The following is a 24,128-nucleotide window of genomic DNA, read 5'->3' on the forward strand; positions in this document are numbered from 1 at the left end:
AGCGGGACCCTTGCAGCACCAGGAGATGAACTCCTAGTTCCCATTGTTATTGAAGAATAACATCCTATACCGCTCCTTCAGCCAAATCATGACCGGCTCTGTGGACAAGCAGCTGAGGCAGACAGCACTGTGGGGCTATGCTGTCTGCTGTATCTGAGCAGGGGATGTTGTCATACGAAGTTTTAGTGCTAATAGCTGGTGTCCCCATTCTTCAGTGACAATAAGTGACTGTTAGTTCACTCATCTCGGCCTCTGTCAATGTCAGCCTCTGCAGTCCGGCTGTTAATAATTCTTGTTGCTCAGTGGAAAATCGGTGCAAGTCCTTTAGGGGCAAGGAAGAGAGAAATCAAAATAGACATCTGTCTTTGCCCCTGGAAACCTCTGCCCTTCTTCCCTTTTTTTTCCATCAGGAAAACTTCTACCCATCTCAACATATTGTAGGTTTTGCCTCCAGGTTGCAGAAAAGTCCTTTAAGAGTGTCCAGGGACTGTGGCTTCTAAAGCTTGCTGTCAGGTTGTCTCTCTCTAGTTTGGGTTTTCAGCTGGCTAGGAGTTCCCAAAGTTAGATATTAAAGTAGAAGTAGTTCTTAAAACTTAGTTCTGTAGCTTAATTCAGCGTTCAACTAAAACTGTACTGTTTCAAAGACAGTCATGTGCCATTGTGTGCTAGTGATTTCAGGTCTTCAGAGAAAAGGGCAGGTTTTTTACACAGCTACAGTTTGTTATTTTGGTATACAGCTTCTCAAAACAGTTCACCTTGTGTTTTTGAACTAAAACAATCCACCAGTCTGGAGTATCCAGCACCAGTCGTCATCTGGGGACACTCTTAGGATGTTTCCTCAGGATTTTCTGTGCACCAAAACTTTATGTTCATGTGTGCTCCTCTTACATGTTGATGAACACTGTGAGTTTTTTGGCAACGTGTGTAATTCCCAAACAAGTTCTTCTGAAATGAGAGATGATCGCTGTATTTTATAGTGGGACAAAGTGACATAACTCATCAGTGCAGTGGCATGTAAAACCATTTGCCATGTCATGAACTCTCAAAAGGTCTTTCAGAAACTGAGTGATACAGCTCAGACTAGCCAAGTGCTGGTTATGTCCAAGTTATTTTAAGAGTAGAATCAAAGCAAGAGGCCGTTCCTTCCATCTTCCTGCTCTGCTCTGTCCATATGCAAACTAATTTGCATTGAGCATTACCCAAAAAACTCAATCAGGCCATATGAATTCCACCCTGTTCAGCATCAGTTATTTTCAGATTATGATTTCTTTCATAATTTCTTCTTTCACTGTACACTCTTCACATGTATGTAATAGGTCTATTCCTCCTCCTGACACCTTCCACGTTGTGTCTGAATTCTGGACACAAGAATACATCTGAACTTTTGTATACTCTGCACTTGTATCGCAATCTCACACTGGACTGAAAAAAAAAATGGATTGAAAAGTCAAAAATGCAGGCTGGAAATGGTAATACTCTGTCCTGGACCCTTATTTGAATGATTAGGAGTACAGGAACTAAGTGCTTGTTATTATGCAAATACTGTTCATTATTAGCATAACCTTTGCCTCCACGTGAATGAGTGAAACCCCATAAAACACACTTTAAAATGAATGATAATACATTCTTTGTGTGAATTGGATTATGGGGGTGTATCATATTTCAAAAATAGTATGTAGTTATTAAAAGAGATTAATTGAAAACAAAGGCTTTGTAAACCAAATATTGAATACTGAATCAAGCGGGATATCAGAAACATGAGTGGGTTTCCTGGCACGTAACACTACTATCTCCAAAAATACATACCCAAAATTATGGAAAATAACTCTCCAAGGTTGCACAATGACAGCTTTACGTGTCCTCTCTCCATAAAAAAAATTTGAAAAGAACATCTCAAAGATTTTGCAAAAGCAGCTTCCTGCTCTAGAGGAAGCCTGCCTACCTTGATGCTTAGCTGCAAGTAGCAATCTGGTCAGCAAGACAACAAAACTCTTTTTCTAGAAGGCAAACAGAGCTTCTTTCTTTTCTTTTTTTCTTTTTTTTTTCCCCTCTCCTCTTTTTTAATACATTCATTTTTAAAGGTCAAACCTGGGCTCAGCCTACCAGTGTTCTCTTATCAAAATAAATTCCTTAAGTCATGGTGAGTGTTTTCAGACTAAACTGTTGAACTTATGATAAAAAAATGTCAGTTGTCATCAACAATCAGATGCTCTGTACAAAGAGACAGGAGAAGAAATGTCTGCAGCTCGACACACATCGTGCATAACAGATTTCTGCATGGGCTTGAAAACGCTGTGCGCAACCCTTTCATAGCTCGAGAGTTCTGCACTGAGCCAAACCTAAACAGGTCAATAAGCTACTACTTTTACAGTGCATCAGAGCGTATCTGGACAAAGGAAAAACATTTTATATGAAATAAATTTCTTATTTTTTTTTAAAGCATTCATTAAGTAAAATGGAAATTTTCAGAGAAAACTTAATCCACTTATTTTTCTGTATTGGGTAAATAGATGTCATTTGGATACTCCCAGAAAATGATTTTGGAAATATAAGTTTTGCAACAAATAGGAATACCTTAAATCAAAAAGTGGAAATGGAAAACGCAAATACTTCTGAACTGGATCACAGTGGATCTACTTGGACCCATGCCTGCCTTTCCCCTCTCAACTACAGCATCACGTTTTGCCGTTTGCTTTCCAATTTTGCTTTCAATGCAGCAAAGTCACCGAGAGAATGAAGTGCAGAAGAAATATCATTAGTGCAATTCATGTCTTGACATTCTTACTACTTCTGGACACAACCTTCTAAACAATTACTCAAATATTGATTCAGTTACAAGGCCTAGCTGATACATCTTAAAAATCTTGGGCACAGATCCATAAAGGGATTTAGTGACTCACTGCGTTCTCCCTGGGCTCCTGCAGCAGACCCGATTTTGTTGTACGTACCCTGTGTGAAGCATAGGGAGTTAGGCACATCAGGGTGTGATGCACAACAACTTACAGCATTTACGTGAAGCAGTCACTGGCTAAAAAAACCCCATATATATTCCTCAGAGCTGAAACCAAAACACAGTCCAGCTCCTGGATGAGTGCTTTAACTGTAAGGGCACCGAGTCCTGCTTTTCCAGTCTATTAAAAGTGAAAGATAAATGAGAGAGTGAGACATCCACTGCTACTACAACACACCAACTAGCTGCTTGTATAATTAGTGTGACGAGGATAAGAGTCTATGCAGAATCAAGAGAGGAATGAAGTTGATTCCTTTTCAGCCTTGATGAGTCCTTTCACTCCAGAGCTGTGGAGCAGAGGGCAGCGTGCGCTGCCACCAGTTTCCACTTCTGTGATGCTTTCGAGAGTCGTACCTACCCGAGACTAATGTGGAGCTTGATCCAGCAGATGTGGTGGGAGAAGCCGTGTTGGGCAAGGCAGGTGAAAGGATGGTCTGTGCATTCCCAAAGGCCCCTTGTGCCAAACAGCTGACCAGCTGTACGGGCTTATAATCACAACTGTATTGCCTAGAGAGCTCTGAATATGGAAAACTTTGCTATCTGCAAGCTTAAGCAACTGTGGAGCAGGGTTTAGCATATCTAATGTTGGATTTGGTACCTAATGCCTTTGCGAGTTGGCCTCATTGCTAGCAATTAAATTTGCATTGCATTTGATTTTTTTTTTTTTTTTAGATCCTTTGTATTACGATATCTTCCATTAATATCAGAGACCTTTATGCTATCTGCGATGCATATCCACCATGAAAGAAGGTCTTCCTCTGAAAAATTTAGTGCTGGACTTCCTTAACCCTAGGTTATGAACCATCTGCTAGAATCATTATTCCCTGTTCTCACAGTCTCTGAATAGTCTGATCCTTTTCATAAAGGAGAAGTGTTATCTTCCATATAGATGTGAGGAACAGAGAAAATAAATATTCTGTCTAAGATTCCCTGTGAAATTTTGGGCTGGGAGAGAGCCAGGCATTTGATTCATAACTTTTACCCAGTCCAGAGCCTTCATCCTAATGCTGACTTTGTAACATCAGTTGCTCATACAGGGCAGAGTAGCTTTCTGGTTGCATCTACAAGTTCCCTTAATGGAACAGCTGCATATTTGATGCAGTCAACCAGTTGACTTTCAGAGTTCCAGTTACCTGTATTCACCTGGCGAAGACAGTCAAAATCCACAAGTTTATTCTATTATTTTATTTTGAAAATGTCATATATGTGCTTGCTGCTTTTACTTTTTTTTTTGTTTTAATTTTCTGATCTTTGCCTTTAGCAATCACTGGGAACTGCTTGGTGCTAATGAAATTGTTTATACTTTTACCATTAAAAAAAAATCACAATTCTTATCTAAAAGTCTGCATTGCTCTAAACAGTTATAATTCATCATCTTAGTACTTAGTTTTAGAAAAATATTATTTCTATTAGAAATTCTGACATTTACAGAAGCATGGAAATTGATACAGACTATGCTAGGTTTTCAAATGCTCTTATAAAAATATTTTCCTCACTGAGTGCTGAGCATAAATGTTATCAAATAGCATATCATAGAAACAATAACAATAAAATAAATACCTAGCATAATAAAGAGTATCTCAAATATAAAAGTAGCTTGTCAAGAAGTATAAATAGCTTATAGAAGATATAAAAATGGATGATGTGGTAAAGTACAAAGGAGAAATATCACCATGATAGATGTATCAGTACTCCTTTTTAACAGGGGAACAAGCAATGGGGAGAAATATGACAAGAACAGAATACACAGGGAGCAGGTGATGCAAGAGATAATTTGAAGCAGAGATCAAAAAATATCAAACTGGATAGATCAGAGAAAATGACTGGGAGTAAATGAGTATTCTATAATTGTCATATATTTGAAAATATTTGAAGTACTGATTGAAAACTTTATACACCTTCCCATAATGCTGAAGCATATGGCAATAGCTCTTGCTTCACAATATGAATCCCCAAATAGTACAGAGGCTGAGCTAATTAGAACAAACTACAGTAGATTCTATATTACCATATTTGAACCAGCTAAGGACTCTTGCTTAGAATATTGAATGATGGCTGTGAGGAAAGTTCAATATAGGAAATCTCTTTTAAAAATATAAGTCAGTATTTATATAGTATCTTCTGCAAATGTCACTGTTAAGAACAGCCCTATGACTCCTTTCTCGCATCCATCTTTTCCTACTTTGCGTCCATTTTCATGAAAAGTTAGTTTACACTCCCAATAAAGTTTATATATTGTGAGATTAAATGAGAGTATTTTTTCAGCCTCTATATAAATAGAGGTGGCTTTTTTTAATATCAATACTTCATAGATGTTTGATGGCCTGTTTGTGCAATTTTTAAGCAAAATTTAAACTGAGATCAATGAGAATTTTGCATGTAAAAATGCATAATAGTTTCTAAAGGTGTATCAAGTAGTCCAAGAGTGGCCACAGTCACGCCAGCAATATGCTAGTGGGCTAGTACTGGCAAAAGGCCTGCTTGTTAATTGACTCTCAGTCTGTGGAAAAAAATGAGTTATCAAGGGCAGATAAAAGTGGTGTATCATGAAGTTATTCTAGAACTCAGAAACGTATTCAGCCTGGTTCTCATCAGTGTGGAGCAACAGGCCCCTGTAAAACATTTTTCTCTCTTGCTTGTGAACCCTAAGCATGCCAGATTTTTTTTTTTTTTTTTCTTTTCCCCCAGCTTCTCTGTGCCATGACGGTTTGGGTAGGGGCTTACAAGACCAAAAGATTAGCTAGGCTGATTTAGGCAAGACTGTAAAGGTAGCTGTTAGCTCTTTTTAAAGGCCAAGTATACAAAAGTGTGTCCATTCCAAAAAAAACCCCAAACAGTCTAGAGCTTCCTAACTTGCACTGACATGCAGCGTAACTCTTGAGTTCCTAACACTTCTTAAGATCTGATTTTGGCAGGTCCAAAAGCACTTTGGTTTTCAAAACCCTAAGCAGTTTCCCTTGCATGCTTTTGGAACACGTCTGCCTAATGTACATAAATGCAATATATCATTGTTTTGTTTTAAGGTTCTTGGGTGTGTATCTTCAGCTAGAGGAAAGATGATTTTATCTAGCTTTCTCCCCTGTGAATTGAGACACATCTCTGTCATCAGTATCTGATGCTACTAAACTGCTTACCAGAACTGGACATCCTAACCTGAGTACACCACAAAAGGTCTTTGATTCTTTCAAACAGTTTCTAATGGGGTAACCACATAGGGGGAATAGCACACGCTTTCGTTCACAGAATGTGAGAGGCTTTAAATAAATTTTAATGTCATCTTTTTTTATGAACGTGACTTTCCTCTGGATAATAATTAAAGCTTTGAATTTGATTGTCAACATTCATTTGAATTATGCACTCAGGGTAAATTGGCAGAATTGTATTGTCTTTGCATTTTTAACAGTTTCTTCTAAATAGCTTAGTGCTAAATCAAATTTTAGTTTCATTAGTTTGATTTAAGTTATTTATGCTAATAGATTTGCACTAGAAATCAGCTTTATTAGCCATTTCTAAGATTATTCATATTAATGCCAATGATGATACTTAGGAATGCTGAGGAATCAATGTCCTCGCTCTTCTGCCCCGCGCCCCCATCCCCCCCTTCCCGTTTTCCTGAAGATATTATAAAGCTGCTGACTGAACATCTGCTTGAATTATCTGGGAGAAAAGATTCTTGTAGATTTAATACAATTATTTTTTTCATTACCTCTTGTTTGTACCTTGTGCTCTCATATTGAAATTATCTGTAGTCATACTTATCAGATTTTATTTGAATGGCTCCTACCTTTATTAGAAATATCTCATCGTGTTCTGTGACAACAGAGAAAAATCAAATTATTTAACTGAATCATGCTTAGTTGAGATGGAATGTGGACAGAAAAGGCTTTTCTGAACAGTTATTGATTAGACTGTAACAGCATTGGCTGTATGCTGTCTCAGGCATTCTCCTTTAGGTTGTAATTACCATCTTATTTACAATCATTATTTGACATTTGAGCACCCATGTGTGTGTGTGTTATCATAACAGAAAATAAGAAGAAACTGCAATGAAAGCAAATGCCTCGTGCAAGATAATAGAATCTCTGCTCTTCCTGACTTTTAGGCAGTTTGGTAAATTATATAAATAATGATATTTTACTGCTATGGATACAAGGAAGTTGGACAGATTTCAGTTGGAGCTATATGAATCTTATTGTCTAACACACTTTTAATTGCATAGGTTATAGTCTCTAATGTTTAAGATTTCAAAACTAATGTCATAATATAAACCTAACTATGTTTACCATTTCTGTTCTCATTTCCTTCATAATAGAAGCATGACATTTAAAATTCAAATTTACTTAGTGATAGAAAAGCAAACAAACTAAAAATTTGAGTTAAATTTGGGAGAGCAACATCTTGGTTGGCAGAATGTAATATGCATAGAGAAGGGTGAAGAAAGGTGACATTCTAAAGAGAGAGATATGCAGCTGAAAAAAGCCAGTAGCCCACTGATTAGGACATGAGGCTACATAACGGGGAATCCTGTTACTTTTCTGCCTATGATCTTCTTTGTGTAAAAAAGACCCAACAAGACAAACTCATTTTGATGTACTTATGATAAATGAAAACAAATACTCAAAATTATAATAATGTGAAAGACTTGTTACCTTTCTAGCCCTAGGTAGCTGTATGAAATTATATAAAATTTGTGTAAAGTTGTCTTATACTTAATTCTTTAAATACAAAGGGAATTGTTCTGTTTAAGAATTTGAGTCTTAAGTATTCATTGGGTCCAGAAACAGATTGCAAGTTTCCCTCCTCCATTTCAAGGTTCTTAACTTTGCAGTCCATCTCACCCTAAAAACTAGCAAGGACAATTCAAAAAGTGCTGAAAAAATGTAGAAGTAATTCCTTCAGGCAGAAGACAGATTTGAATCTCTGTCTCATGTATCTTATGGGGAATACACAATACACAACTGGGGAAAAAAAAAAAAAACAGAAACCTTATTGAAAAATACAACAACTGTCTTTGCTATCTTTGGGGTTTTAAAAAGCACTATATGTTTTTAGTATTATGTTCTGGTAGTATCACACAGTACAGTTTTTTTCAAAACAGTCTTTGCAACAAGGACATGGCTTCACGGTCTACTCTGAAAAGCAGCAGATTGAGTCACATTGCATTAACTACCCTAAAATGTTGGTTCTACCATAATTATATTGATATAATATTCTATTCCTTATTGTATTCATATAAGTCCAATAAGACTATATGTAGAAAGACATGTGACTGAAGTGACACAATGAAAATGAGATAAACTCATAGTTTGTTACTAAAACGTATCCTTTGTGACTCCATAGCATAAACCTTCCCAGTTGGGTTTGGTTTTTTTTTTTGGGGGGGGGGGGGTGGGTGTTGTCAGAGATCTTGGGTTCATTTAGTCTTTTTACAAAACACTAGCTAAGGAAAACAAAATCTAATGAATTATCAATTCAGTGGAATGATACTATAACATTGAATGATGGATTAAATGAGTTATACACATTGATGATTTTGAATAAGAATTTTTAGAACATGATTCTAAACCTTTTACAGATTTAATGGCAATACGTTGCTGTTCCCACAGAGCTCCAGTGGGAGAGGAGAATGCCAAAGTGGGGTTCGAGCTCTGAGGAAGTTTTGACATCATCGCACAATCTACACAGAAATGTTTTGTTTCCCATACCTTTGCGTTACACTGTGTTCTTCAAGGCAGGTATGGCTGCAGATTTCTGGGCTTTGTTTCTACTGCAAGGGGAGGAGTGCTTGTCTTTTTAAGATGTTTTCAGCTCTCACTTTGAAACAGAGTTACCTTGTCTGTACAGCTTCTCTTTCCCAAAGTAAATGGCAAATCCTTCATGACTGCGTTCAAGTTGAGTTTAACTCACTAAGTCCAAAGGTATTTCTAGGTTTGTGTATCACAAAGAATATGATGGCACCACTCTACAAACTATGATAGGTAGGGAATATATGTAACAGCAAAAGGAAGTGACAGCAAATGGTTCAGTTTGTTATGAGGCAGAAAGCGATAAAGTAACAGGTTTTTGTTTGTTGGGGTTTTTTTATATTATGCAATTTAAACACCGTCAATATTGTTATTGTCATCTCAACATTATACATACTACCGCACTTGGAAATAGAGATTTGCCAGATGTTATGACTAATTAGGCAGACACAGGGATTGTTGATAACATCTAGAGGTTTTTTGAATAGACAATTGCATTCCTTTCTCTCCCAGCTTCCTCCATTCTTTGTCCTAACCTTTATTCTTCCAGCAAGGAAACAGCAGGGAACGTTCTATTTACAAATCAATCTTATTGATGCCAGGATCACTTAGTAGACTGGTAGCCACATGGATGTGAGAATAACTTTACTTAATATGGTAATTGAAGCGTATGAAAATTCTAGGTGAGTATTTTGTATAGAAACAGTAAACAAGTTAAAAAATACATCTATTGTCAGCCTGACTGCTCTCATGGGTTCAATATAAAGACAGAAATTCTGTCCAAGCAAGACACATTTCAAGTAAAAGAAATGTAAATTTTCATCTTCCCTAATGTGAGTATGTTCAGGCTCCTTCACTTGAGATACTTGATTATCTATTTCCAATCTGTGTTTTCTTCTACTGAGAAAACCAAGTAAGCTGACAATAAATTTTGAGATATATTGTACTTTCATGATGTGAACTTACGCCCATTAAGATATGAACCAAGACAGTGAACTGCAACATCTCTGTTGCTATTAAATACCCTGAAGGGAAATTGGATGGTTTATTGACCTAAATATTGTATTCAGCTCTGTCCTTGCTCTGCAAGGTAACCATTTCCACTGGTAAAATGGGGATAAATATGTTGATCTCAATTCTGTAGTTCTTATATACATATGGAGAGAGTTACAGTATATAATAATGATATTTCACTATGGTTGGGATATAATGTATGGAAAAAATGGTAAATTCTTTCCTAATTAATCTTGATTACCTCACTTCAACTCAATGAGAAGGGTGTAAAATGGCTTCATCTAACATGTCCTACAGTCTCCTGGCTGCTTCAAGCACTCTTTCATATTTGAATACCCTCAGGCTGATTACCACCTGGAACTCCAATTTCCATTTCAGCAGATTTGTCTGTTCCATAAAATAGACATGGTGATCCCATCAACAGCTTAAAAAATAAGCTGCATCTCTGCGTTTGTAGGGAGCCCAGTCCTACTGGTATCTGCTTAGTGTGCTCTGAAAACACAAGCCATTAATCATTTGTTACACACTCCTAAGGCTTCTGGGTCAGCTTTGTCGTATGTTAGATGCCTTTATCCTTCCCACCTTCTGCTTTTCTCACCTAGATTCTAACCTTAAAGGTTTATATTTGCTCTTCCCAGTGGGATCTAATGTGGTGGGTTAATATGAATGACTCTGAGCTGACATCACAAAATAGTTTTTTAAAGTCTCAGACCTTTTCTGGGCCCTATTTGCATTTGGAATGCAAGTTTTGAGGCTAGCAGAGATAACATTTGTCAGCTTTGCAGTTTAGAGGTGGTAATTCAAATTCCAGAGAACGCCTCCAACGTGACCTTCTCACCTTCCCTGCTCTCTTCTTTTCCTCTCCCCCTTAGTGATTTAAAGCAGCATTTGCTGTACAATATTCTGTTTCTCTAGCTAATGGTAACTTAGCATTGCCAGCACTGTGCAGCCAGTTCCAACTTTTGCTGTAAATACGTTCTGAGCAAGTCAGTAATTAATGTTGCACTGATGACTAGTGGCATCTGTATGAGTTTATTATCATGTGTACTGAAACACAATGCACAATGAAAACATGGGGGACTCTAAAGAAAGAGTCTAATAAATTTACATGAATTAACATTAAATTTAATTTGCCACATGCCAACCAAACTGTGCAGCAGATCTAAATCCTTTAAAAGATATAGATTTCTCTGTTGTAGCTTCTTCCCAGGCCTGACTGCTACACTTATTGCAAGACTTTGCTCTGGTTTTTTTGCCAAAAAAACTTTCCATACATGACGATTGATATATATGGATTTGTTTTTCTTAATGAGAGAGAGAAAAAAACTTTATTTACTTTTATCTTTTTAAGAATATTTAAACCATTAAATTACCCATGCATATAATATAATGCACAGCATAAATATGATGTATTACTGTAATTTTCTCTCTTGGTCCAAATATGAAAGGTACTGGAAAACTAACATGAATAAAATGATACTTTTCTTTGGTAGTATTTAGGTTAAACACATGACAGCATTGAAACTTGATAGTAACATTGAAATAAACAGGGCACTAACACCTAGTAAAGAACTATAAGTTGATCCCTTCCATAATGGACTATGTGGTGGCTTCTGGCATCCCCCCAAAACACCAAACAATTGAAACGAATAAAGTTAATATAATGTTTGTCACTGGTTTAGCAGCCGTGGTGTCAAAGAGAGTCTAAATTCAGAATAAATATGAAATATACAGAATAGAAAGAAGACACAGAAAGACAGATAGCAACAAACATAACTTTTTATCAGAGAAGTTTGTCATGCTTTAAAAGCTCAGAAACATATCTTTGCCCAGTTTTATAGATAAATAAATGTGAAATCAAAGTCCAAATACGGGCCTCAGCGTAGTCCATGCTAGCTTCCGCTAAACTCTTGAGTGTACAGGAAAAAAAAATTGTAAAATTTTCCTGGGAACTTGCAGGTCTTTTGACGACAAGCTTTTAGGAAACTGTTTGATTTAAACCAAATCAAATCTCCCAAACCAATGCATTCAAAATGACATCAAGTTAATAGATTTTTTTGAAGGGTCTTTGGCTTGATTAACTGAATCCAGTGAGAAGCTGAAAACTGAAGAACGTGCACAAGTGTAGAAAAGTCTGCCGACTTTAAACTGGCTTGAAATCTTGGCAATTGCTGCAGTCCACCCATGGGGTGGGCACAGCTGGCTCCTTCCAAGGACCTGGGGAGCCATGTGCTGCTCAGCGTAGCTGAGGTGCCTCTTCCCTGGCGCCTACTGGTTTAGCTGCAGCTTCTGAGGGCATCTGGGTCCTTAGATCTCAAAGACCGAAACTGCATAATCTCAGATGAAAAGCTTTCTGGATGTACTCTGTACCAGAATGCCAGCCTGATTTTACCATCTGTGCTTTAGAGGAGAGAGTATATTTAAGCAATTTTTCAGTAGCTACCTTGGTTGCTACTCCTACTGTAGCTGCTTTAGTAGGTCAGAAAGAAAAAAAAAATAAAGCATCAGTGAAATTATTTTAAAATATAAACTATGCATTTATCACGACAGCAAACTGTTAACATACTATTCTGGATCCAGCGTAGTTTGCTGTGCAAAAGTTTGGTTGCCAAGTTGCTAATTTCATAACAACAAATTCCTGAAAGAAAGGTGGCTAGTCCAGGTATGTTAAAATTAATGTAATAAGAAAACATATTATTTCTGTTAACTCATCTATCTTTCACAGCTTGTCAAGGTATATGTGTAAAAAGAAAATGGCAGGATGATGACTACTTACATATCACAAAAGGAAGAAAAGAGTTTTAAAGAAAGGTGAGAGCTACGCAACATTTTCATCAGTCATGTGCATGTCATCACAGATTACGTCGGAAAGGAGACAGGTGCTGTCGAGCCGGCAGTGTTTAGTGAGTATACTAAAATTAGATTTTCCATCTAAGAAATATGATCAAAAGAGTAGAAAATGTAATTAGTCAGCCACTTTTGTTTCTAAGGGTCTTTCAGTTTACGTAAGGATTTTCTAGTTTACCTATACTCTGTCCTTCCTTTTCTCCTTCCGTCCTTTATTTAACACAACTGAAGATGAAAGAAAAGACTGGTTGGAAACAGGATTAGATTAATACTTTCAACAAAGTATTTTAATGTAGCTATGAGAAAAGAGCTCCTTTAGTAACAAGAAATCTTCAGTACTGAGAAGCCAGAGCATCTGTGAAACAGTATTTTTTTTTCTGAATGAAATATAACAAGTTGCATATTACATTTTTAATTATAAGAAGAAACTAAAATGTGCTGTCACCTTTAAACAGTTATCTTTGATATCTGCTAAGTCAGGATACTACAGAATGTTTTTGTCAAAGATTTCACAGCAAAATAAAATGTTCTGAAAATAATTGTTACCCTTTATTTTCACATGTCTAAATGTACTTTGTTTCCCATGTACAGCTACTTTATCAAATAGCTTGGCAAGCAAACTGTTTCCACCTCCCCTTTCAGCTCTGTTTTAAAAGAAGCAGTCCAGAGCCTGGAAAGGATTTGGTGCAATGCGTACTGACCATAGGTGTTCATCCTTTGCAGTCCAGATTCTGACACCTACGTTGACAAGAGACTTAACGTGACTGCTTCAGAAGTGAACATCTTTTTAGCATACAGACTGTTTTAACTCAGTAGAGAAACTATAATTCTTCATATGAATTATATAGAGAAACTAATACCCTAAAGTTGACATATCAATGCTTCATGTTACCAGGTTGGCTCTAGTGCAAAGCCTGACCTTTTTCTCACCCTACATGTTCAGTTCTTTCATATTTAGTTTTATCTGTTACAAGTAAGCAGTGCTTTCTGTTCAGATCTTCTGACCTTTGAGAAGGATTAGATTTTTCACCTTAGTCTGTTCTGTTGTCAGATTAAATAGTTTGAAGTAAATAGAGAGAAAGATGATTATACCTGAAGCTCTACTGAGCACACGGGAGTGGTTATTCTGAAAGGATATTGAGTCTTTCAGTCCATACAAGACTCACCAAGCTTTTTCTCTATAGTCTTAGTCTACAAAACACAGCATAAATGCACTGTCCCAGGAAAAGCTTGAAGAGGATTAAGAGGGATCTTTGTGTTTCTGTATGGCTCGACTGGACAACTTTTTCATAGCTTCTTCCAGAGTCAAATTACACAACCCTCAGCACTGCTTTATCTGCAGTGTCAAGAGTAGCATAGAGCCAAAACAAACCTGTCATCTGCTCCCTGTCCTTCTCTCCCTATTTTCTCCCTTGGACATGCCTAACAAATAGGTAAAAGAGGATCTGATTTCAAAGGTGAATATTATCTCAGTGCTCCTCAAAACTGAGATTCTCGTGTGCGTGGGCTGAACTTTCAATACTCTGAGAATTTTGCCAGTGAAAATGCCTAAAGGTATACCTTTAAAGGATTTCAGATGTAGGCTTAAATGTCTAAATTCTTGTCTAAGTCTCATTACTAGTATTCAAATAGGTTTTGGAGGTGGATGTTTGGCTTTAGTTCTGAAGGGCTGAAGATACACTCACCAGATAAGGAAACCTGGCTTTTCTTAAGAAAATTGATGAAATGACTGTATAGTATGAAGCTAAACTAGCTTTATAACTATGAACTATGAACTTTAGTCACAATAGATTTGCCAATCACTGCTTGTATTACTAGTGCACAGTTGGGCAAAACTATAAAAATGCAGGGGAAAAAGTTGCTTCTTCCAAGTATTTTTAGTAGTACTTTAAAAGATGCCTAGTCCTTAAGTGATAGTATAACAGTACTATTTTCGACAGCTTTAACAAAATATGACTTACTTCTCTCCTTCTCTGTCACTATCTAACATTTTGCTGTCATTGTTCTGAGATTTTGGGTTGTATTACATTTCTGTGAATGTTGATCCAAATGGAGTTTTGGGGAGGGGGGTGCAATTTTAACAAAATGATATTCAAGTCTGAAAAAATAAAAAAGGCCAAAAAAAAAAAAAAGGCAGCCTTTTTCTATTCATGTGTTATCCAGTATGGCCTACTCAAACAATTGGAAGGGCTTGTGTATTCATCACTAAAAAAAAAGCTGCAAGTTTAAATGTTCTATGGATTTTTCTTTTTTAACACCAGAAAGTCAAAATATTTGTCATCCAACTTGAATTTCTATGAAGAATACAACTGGAACATTGTTTTCATCACAGTACATTTAATTCCAGTATATCTTAAATCACTTTCCAAACTTAAAATAACTTATTGTTGCAATATACTTCCTCCAGAGAAAAATGTCATCTGTTTGTCAGAAATCAAAGATTCAAATGTATCTGACTGTTACTGAATTAACTAAAGATGTTGTCTCTTTCACTTTCTGGTGGTTACTGCATAAGGTATCTGGCTAAAACAGAACAGTTGCCACAATTACTAGATCAGAGGTTTTGATAATTAAGAGCTACATAATCTCAGGTACCTATAGGGAGGATACAGAAATCAAAAAGAGAGTACAGGTGTAGGTTTGTTAAAGAGCACTGAGTCAAGCAAGAGAAATACCTGAGCTATGTCTTTTAAAAACTCTCCAAAACGCATTAAGCAAAACTGTGTTTTAATGGAAGTTCTGTTTTGGATAAAGCATATTGGACGTCATATGCAGGCATCAGCAAAAATTAACTAGTGTTTCTAAAGGCAGTACAAAACTGTCTGACATAGAAAGTATTGTATTCAAAATAAAGTAATTTTAGATTTGGAACATAGTATGCCACACAAAGATGAGTGGAAACTTAGGATAGCCTGGAGAACAAAAATCAGCATCTGACAACAGTACCATAGAAAAAATGGTCTCTGTCCATAATGTTACAAGTGTGTTTCATACCATATATATACTTATGTGGTTTTTTGTTAACTTAATGTGCAAATTCAAATGGCTATACGAAATTGTAAGCACAGTTGAAGGGAAGAAGACAGAAAAGTGTGAGTAGAAATAAGGAGTTCTTTAACAGAAGACACGCAAGTAAAAGTGGGTAAAATGCCCATAATTTTGCTAAGTTGGTCATGTTAACCTCACCCTAAATGAGGCAAAATAATGGAAAATATTCAGATGAAATACTGTTTACAAACAGTTAAATGAAATTGTATAATTAGTTTCAGAAAAGTATTTTATTAAATAGAAAATGGGTTATGTTGAGATGAATTGACTGCATTTTTGGAACTTCTAAATCTGACTGGTAAAGCAACTTGGGGGACCGATTATATTGCCACTTATACAGGCAAAAACAGGATGATTAAAAAACCCGAACAAAATATGTGTAAAACACTTAAAAGGACTGTGAATTTGCCTACTTAGAGATGGAAAAATATCTTAACAAAAAGAAAGAATCAGTAACAGCAAACAGCTAGAGTAAGGGGTACTGCAGGAATCTGCACTAGGTGTTGTAAGACTCAACATTTTCATCAGTGATGGGGAAATTAATATTAAATTGCATGTAAATCATATTACAATTAAATCTGTAAATGATGCCAAGGTTGATGAAATGGTAAGAATTAGAGTTAACAGTCTCATATCCCTGACTCATGCAAACCCACTGAAAAAAAATACTTTCTATATACAGCCAGAAAGACTGCAGGCCGTGACTTCGGAATGGCAGACAATAGGTGCATCCATGTTATCAATTTATTCACATGCAGAGTGATCTTTGTGTGAATCTCCTACATTTGTGCTTTGGTTCGCCCTGGCCTGTGCTATTTGCCAGCGCAGAGAGCGCCAATAAGTAACTGGAGGTAGTGCAGCTGTCCGACTAGGTATGTGCCTTATTCTGAACTCCTGCGGTGATACCTTGCAGAAAGGGCTGATGCCATCCTAAGGTGTTTAATCAGGGTGGTAGTGAGTAGAAATGGGGAGCTGAGTTTTTCTTCAGTATCCTTCCCCTTTGCTAATTACATTAGTTGTAATTACACACTGTTAGTGGCATTACTAACAATGTTAGAGTCAAATACTCTAACACTGGACTCGCTCCTGCCAACTAAATTTTTAAAAGGCTGTTAAAAAGTTGGAGAAGGTTTCGGAAAAGATCTGTGAATTATTCAGTGGGTAGTAGACATGTCTTAATGTGAGAGCTTTAGAGAACTCGGTATCAAAAGATTTAGAGGTAACTTGATTATTCTGCACAAGTACTTTCCAGAAGAGAAAATAGTGGATTCTGAAGGACACATAAATCTAAAATAGTAAGAGCTAGAAACCAAAACCAAGCATATGTTTGCTTTTCCTGCCATATAGCTGTGCAGAGATCCCCCCAAACCCAATCCTCTTTGAGGTAGAGGGTATTCATGACCTATGTTGTCCAGCCATATTAATGAATGACTGCTATGGAATAATCAGTGCAACCTATGTTATCTTTGAACAAGCTGATTGGGATTCTGGAGGAGATGTAGTCTACCCAGGAAAGGTGCCCTTTGTCTTGGCACAGATTGGGTAAACTGCTGTGCTAATCTACCTTTTGAAAGCTAGGCAGAAATGATAAGATATTTTAGGTTAATAAAGAAGTCATATGAAAAATAGTGTTAAAATCACAAAGACGTCTACTCTGTTGCTGACTAGCATTCTCTTCTGTTCTCTGGCAAATCATTGACCCGTTTTCCTATCTATCAAAAAAAAAGTGTTTGCCTTTCTCTACAGAATATTTGTATTTAGTTATTATTTTTCATATCCTGAAAAGAAAAATCATAACATATTACAATTATTTAACAGGTTCTGTTCCTCAGATATTTGTTGTAGTTTCCTACATTAGCAATTTTTTATTTGATTCTCCTGTTGCACTGGTATATATCAAGATGAATTCTACTCAGTCTGTGGAGTTACAATGGTGTGAATAATAGAACCTTTTCCATTTATTTGACAAACCTGATGATTTTATAAAACTGATTTAGAGAACTGTTAAGAAGAATTACCACTATATCTCATGCTCCGGCAATATTTACATTAGAGTGAATTCTTATTTGATGTTATGTACCTTTATTGGCTGGAGTTTGGTTCAGTTCAGCTTGGGAAAACTGACTTATGTTAGACTGGTAAATACTACTGGAACTTAATGGCAATTGTTGCTTCAGTGGTTTTCCAAGATTAAAAAATTGTCTCACAGTAATATAGTCTATAGAAATGATCACCCTGCTGAAAATGAAAACACTGTATATTTAAATAAACAGGAGCGAATTTTAAACAAATTCTTTAATGAACAAGTTATATACAAGAATCTGATGAATGGCATGCCCTGTAATATATATCTTTCAGTTATGACATTTGATTTTGATAGTCTGTATTCTTAATGAGCTCTTCTTGAAGTTCAATAACAATTAGATATATTACAATCAGAAAACCTCAATAGAACAGTTAAAAAATATAACTTGAGAGTATTTTTCATATTATCCTTGTAAGTGGACACATGAAGAAATGTCACAATGTTTTGCTAAAATACATTGCTAAGTTAAAATTTCGCCTAACATAAAACTTAAAAAGCTTTATAAACTTTATGTACTTTTTCTTGGACTCTAATCATGATTTTTTTAATGCAAAGTTTATGGGACTTCAGTCTGGAAAGCAGAGTCTAAGGCTGTCATCCTTTTAAATTCTAGGTTCCTCATATTTTAAAATATGTGTCACTCCAAAAAGAGGAACATTTTGTTGAGCTAAATCTTTACCTGAAGAATAAATGACATGGAAGCAAGGCAGTGATTGAGACATGCCGATTATGATTCTTGGTGCACTTTCGATGCACACAACACCAAACTTCAGACCAGAGGAAAGTACACCAAACAGGAAGGGTAAGCCTCTGTTTAGGGGACAAAATAGCTTGTAGTGTAATTTAAATCAGCGATTGGGCCCTGCCTGGAAACTGTAAGCTTTGACCTTAGCTCAGACACTCCATTTCTCTCACAACCCTTAAACCAGAACTTGCAAAAGGTCTACTAGAATCAGCTTTAAGCCCAAGTTGTACACAGATAGCCCAGCTTTAGTAGTTTCTTTCTATGTGTATAGAAGGCATTTCTCCAGCCAGAGGAGACAGGAGAGTTTCATTGTTGAAAATCATAAAGGAAGAGCAGATTAAGAATGGTGTTTATACACTGCATTAATTACTAAATTTAAAGCTTTGCAATGAAAAAATTAGAGCTACAGCCACTTTTTTCTTCTTCCTTCTGAATGGGGAAAACTCTATTATAAACTATTTTGAGTGATTCCATATTAAACAAAGAGCTGGTGTTTTTGAAGCTTGTTTATAATCTTTCCTGTAATATTTCAATGAAGAAACCAAATTAACCAACCTTTTAAGTATCCAGTATGGAAAACAAAGCCATTATAATAAGGGAAACAGTACAGCATAAAGAAACCATAAGACCATACCAAATCACATGAATGTAAATCAGCAATTACAAAATACAATAATCTGCCTTCTGTTAAAAATAATAATAATAAAGAAAAAATCAACCCCCAAAACCCAGTCTTTGATGTAGCGATGAACTATTACCCTTGTATAACAAAACAAAACAAAGACATTTTTCCAGAGGAGTTTTGTTGTTTCCAGAGTTTTTTGATGAAGGGTTGTTGGATTTTTTTCTTTTTTGAGGGGAGGAGGATGTGGAAAGAAAAGAGGGGAGAAAGAAATGCTTGTACATATCTAGTTCTTCGATTTCTTTTTAAAATGGATAGGTTTTTTTAAAGGATATTCATTTTAGATGATAATGTTTAAGATGACTTTATTTACTTAATTAAAAGCTACCCAATGCGTATTAAAGTAGCCACAAGAGCAAATACAGGAATAATTTAATGGCAGTAATCCAGTATCTGGTGAACAAAAAATAATTTAATCAGTTGCTTCTCTGTTCAGAGAAGAAAAAAAGTGAGTAGGCAATTTATCTGGTATTCTGATATAGAGGCAGATTTTTTTATCCTACTTCATTTTCTTCAAGCCAGGGAGGAACCTGTGTCTGGTATTTTAAGTGTGTGTCCTCATGAGAAGGTCACAGCCTGTGAGAGCTTCTTGATTTGCCTCAAGTCTTTCCCTCACCTTTTTGCCAAAAAATCTCCTCCTTTCTCTCTAGCGCTCCCAAAGTCATAAAATCCCTTCTGAGGCATTTCCCTGGAAACTACTTGGTGGGATTCGAAAAAAGAAAAATGAGAAGATGTTCATGAGGAGAATAGTTTAAAAAGAAGAGGGGCTGATTTAAGAGAGAAGATGTCTTATTGCAGTAAAGGACAAATGCCTGGTTTTAATTGGTAAGTATTATTATTTCATAAGTCAGATGAAAATCAAGCTACTTAGAAAGCGTCCAATTATGGACATGAGAGCTTAAACAAAGGCTCCTTTACCCTTTTAATTTGGGAATGTTCCATCTTTATCCTTGCTTCCTTTACTACTCGTATTTAACTTTTCCCTCAGTGAAGCAAAAGATAGGGCGTTCCTCAGTCTCCTCTTTTTCAGAAGTAGTTGACTCCTTGGCCATCTCTTTACAGCCATTACACACAGACGCACACACCCCCCAGTAGTTTGTGTGCTGTGCTTCTATGCTTCACCAACCCTGAGAAACTATAAGTCATTACAACTTTGCTAAAACAACTTTCCTACCTAGTGACTGTTTGGTGGTTTTGTTATGTAAAATGGTTAAAAAATAATGGGAATTTTGAATCTCTAGAAGGTTGCACTTAAAACCCAATAAAATCTCACCTCATTACTAAGTCTAATAATGTTAGATGCAATTTAACATGAACATTATTCAAAAGCTGCTCTAGTAGAGCTTTGCAGGTAGGGTCTACATTATTGTTAATGCTAAACTGCTGTCATTGCCTTATACTATATATTATCATTAAGTATCTAATAATTTTGCAGACTTTTATTACAGTCAGCAGGATTTCATTCTTCAGGTGCCCCCAGTGGGACATTAGGAACATGTAGGAAATCAGAACATTTGCAGCAAACCTTACATAGCACTGCAGGAGTTCTGCTTTGTTCTTGCTGCCATTAGTCACCTTTGGGTAGAAATGAAAAACTCATTAAATCTTTTATTACTTATACCTATTAGAGAGGATATTTACAGTGCTGTGGTTCAGAACTTGTTAGTTTTGAACATCTATGGATTCTGAAGAAAGCCACGTTTTGCTGTTCTCCCGCTGCCCACTTCTTCCCTCTCCTCCATTTCTGCTTCGTTCTCTAAAGCATGTCAATCATTAAGATCAATTTGGCTCTTGGAAGGTTTATGTCACTGCTGGATCCTTAGAAATGAACTATTAATGTGCAAGTACCAGGATCCTCCGTTCCCCCACAGGAGGCACTTCGTCCCTGAAGCTTAGCCTTCCACCACTCTAGTGCACACCGTTAGCAACCTCATGGCTTGGAAAAGTGATTTTTTTTTTTTTCCATTTGAAGATTCTGTGTACAGTACATGGCCCATCTATCAATGACTTTCTGCTTATTAATTGCTCATAAATGTTCATGAATTTGTGTCACTCTGATGAACCTCTTTACTCGCGTACAAGCTATTAATTATTCATTTGTAAGTAATTATGCTGATGATTTTTGCATTCTCTATAGCTGCTCATTATGTAAACTAACCATGTTAACAGTCCCTATACTGATTCAGACTTGAGATACAGCTCTCCCTGACAGCAGCTAAAGACTGTAAGATTAAAGATTTTTATAACAAAGTAAAAATTAGTTACTGATAGATATTAGTTACTGCCTTTGTAATAGACAAAATGAAAATCTTTGTTCATAAACATACCTACAAATATCATACTTTACTCACTTTTTAAGAAACCCATAATCATTGCCGCCTTTACAAAAAGGAAAGGTGAAGTATTAATTTTTTTTTAAATGGCTTTTTTTTTTCTGAACAAAAACATTTAGTTAGATGATTGGAGAGGGGGGTCCTTGGGGGGATATTATGGGGGTATTTGGGAAGGGTCCCTGATGAGGGGTGTCTTGGGGTCCCCAGGGGGATATTTGAGGGAGGGGTTGGGGGGTTGCCACTCTAAATTGCACCACAGTATTTTTCTAACCCCTTATTGATGACCAATTTTGATAAGGTCAACACAAAAAGATCTTGAGACTATGAAAACCTCCATTGAGGTTCATAAAATAGGATATTTTGATCACTAGGAAAAAACCAAGCTTCTAACAAAATTCTGCGTGTTTAGGGGACAACAGAAAGTTGTTTTTCTCAGAGGTAAAGTGTCATATGATGGAATTATAATGCTCTACAATCATCTTTTAATTGGAAGTGTTGGTTGCAAGATAAGTTTCAGGATAGACACAGAGAAAAAGACGCAATATCCAAGGATGAGTTATCAAAACCATGCCAAGTAAATTCATGATTTACTGAGATAATAAAGCACTTGTGAACCCAAAATTCAGTGAGTTGTAAAAAAGCATACAAAATATTTTCAAGCATTATGGAAATCAAAGAGTTTTTTTCTTTTGCTTTTTTGGGGGGACAGTGAAGGGTAGATTAGAGAGACTTACTTTATTACTACTTAAATTCTGCCACTCTTGATTTGCATTTATGTTCCTGAGTTTCTATTCATACTGTACTGTTGGGGACTGACATGGAAGGATAAGCAAAAATAACCCCTGTGAGTGCTGGGTCTGAATCTCCTGAAGATCCCAACTCCTTTGCACCTAGGCACTTCACAGCACTGGAGTCAGGGATGTCTGCTCGGTAGGGCTCCCAGTGACTCCAGAACAGCCTTCTAGGGACAGCCCACAAAATAGGGAAAACAATCAACCACAACCTGTTCCCTTCTCCTTTTTTTTGCGAAGAATTATCAGATGTCCTTTTGCTTAATCAACATATGAAAGAAATGTAAGAAACACTTCTCTGTCAATTCACTTGTATTCTTTTTGTGCATACTAGGTAGCAGAGCTTTTTGCCATTTCATGTGTAGTCTTTACTGAGGGATTCACTTGTGCTGCTATACTGGTGTAAGTCTTCACTGTTCTGCACTGAGATAATCCTCTTCTAATTTGCAGTAGAGGTCTTTTGGGTAGCTTGCAGTGTGCTTAAAGCCTTTAGTTGACATGGAGAGGAATTTAGTAGTTTAAATTATGTAACACATCCACTTTCTATCTATTATCTCCATTTTCTTTCTTTGGAAAAGAGCCATATTAACTTGAGAATATATTATTTTATTTAATGATAGAAATGCTTTTGAATATACTCAAGTTACCATAGGAATAATGAATATTTGCTAATAACTATGGTAGCATTTTCTGTAATTCCTAGATTAGTAATAGCTTTAGAAAATTTCTGGTCTATATGAATGGATACATGTTCAGGGCAACTACCAAGCTGGTGTAATACTCGAGCTACAAGGATTACTAAAAAAGTAGGAAATTATTTTTGAAATTGCTATATTTTTGGCAGTGAGGATCACAAGTACAATTTAAGCATTTAAAGCTCGCGTAGGTACTTTCAGAAAGCGATCAATAGTGCAGATTCATCAGAGACTTATTGTCAGCCAACACACTACACCTATCAAAATGCTCTTCCTTTCAACTGAGGCATACCAGTCTTATTAGTGACACGTATTAACCATCTTCATTTGGGATTTTGTATCAGTCGAGTAACCGTAAGATAGTTAGTTGATATAATGAGCAACAGTACAAGAAGCAAAATCTTCAGTATAATTAATTAGAAATGAATAATTAATGACTTATACATATACTAACAAGTTCATCCAGCTGTCATGTACTATGAATGCATGAACATTTTAGAAATTAACAGCCAAAGTGATATGAGCACATGATAGTTCAATGCTATTTGTATACTTTTTGATCAAAATCCTGCTGTCTACATCAGACTTCAAGCTCTAGTGAACTGAGTGGGAACTTTGCCTGTGACTAGTAAACCACCAAAGGTAGACTTGGGCTCAACCTATATTGCAAGATTCTCACAGGAATCAGTAAATGCTCATAATCCGTAATCTGAAATGCATCCATTGCTACAACCTGATACAGTATCAGTACAAGGCCGAAGTTTTGCTTTGTTTTGTGTATTAAACAACACACACTGATGTTCAAAATTCAGAAAATACCCAGTTGTGAATAATATCCTTTTTGATTAACAGATATGAGAAGATAAAATTATATAACGTATAGCTTCTGTAAGAGTATGTTAGTTCTTCGCATTTTCACTTACTCAGTTTCACATATATTTTGGGATCAGGGGGCTGATTTCCTGTGAAAAAACACTCAGAGAACTATTCTGTTTTTATACATGTCTGATGAGCCCTCTTGCCTGATAGAAGTAGAGAGTTTCCAGGGACAGCTAGCTCTTACACGTTAATGAAAACAGGTACTTGGGATACACCTGATAAAAATCCCGCAGGTGAGAGAAAAGCCAACGAGC

This window comes from Gymnogyps californianus, chromosome 4 (assembly GCF_018139145.2).
Source record: "Gymnogyps californianus isolate 813 chromosome 4, ASM1813914v2, whole genome shotgun sequence".
In the NCBI taxonomy this organism is placed as follows: domain Eukaryota; kingdom Metazoa; phylum Chordata; class Aves; order Accipitriformes; family Cathartidae; genus Gymnogyps; species Gymnogyps californianus.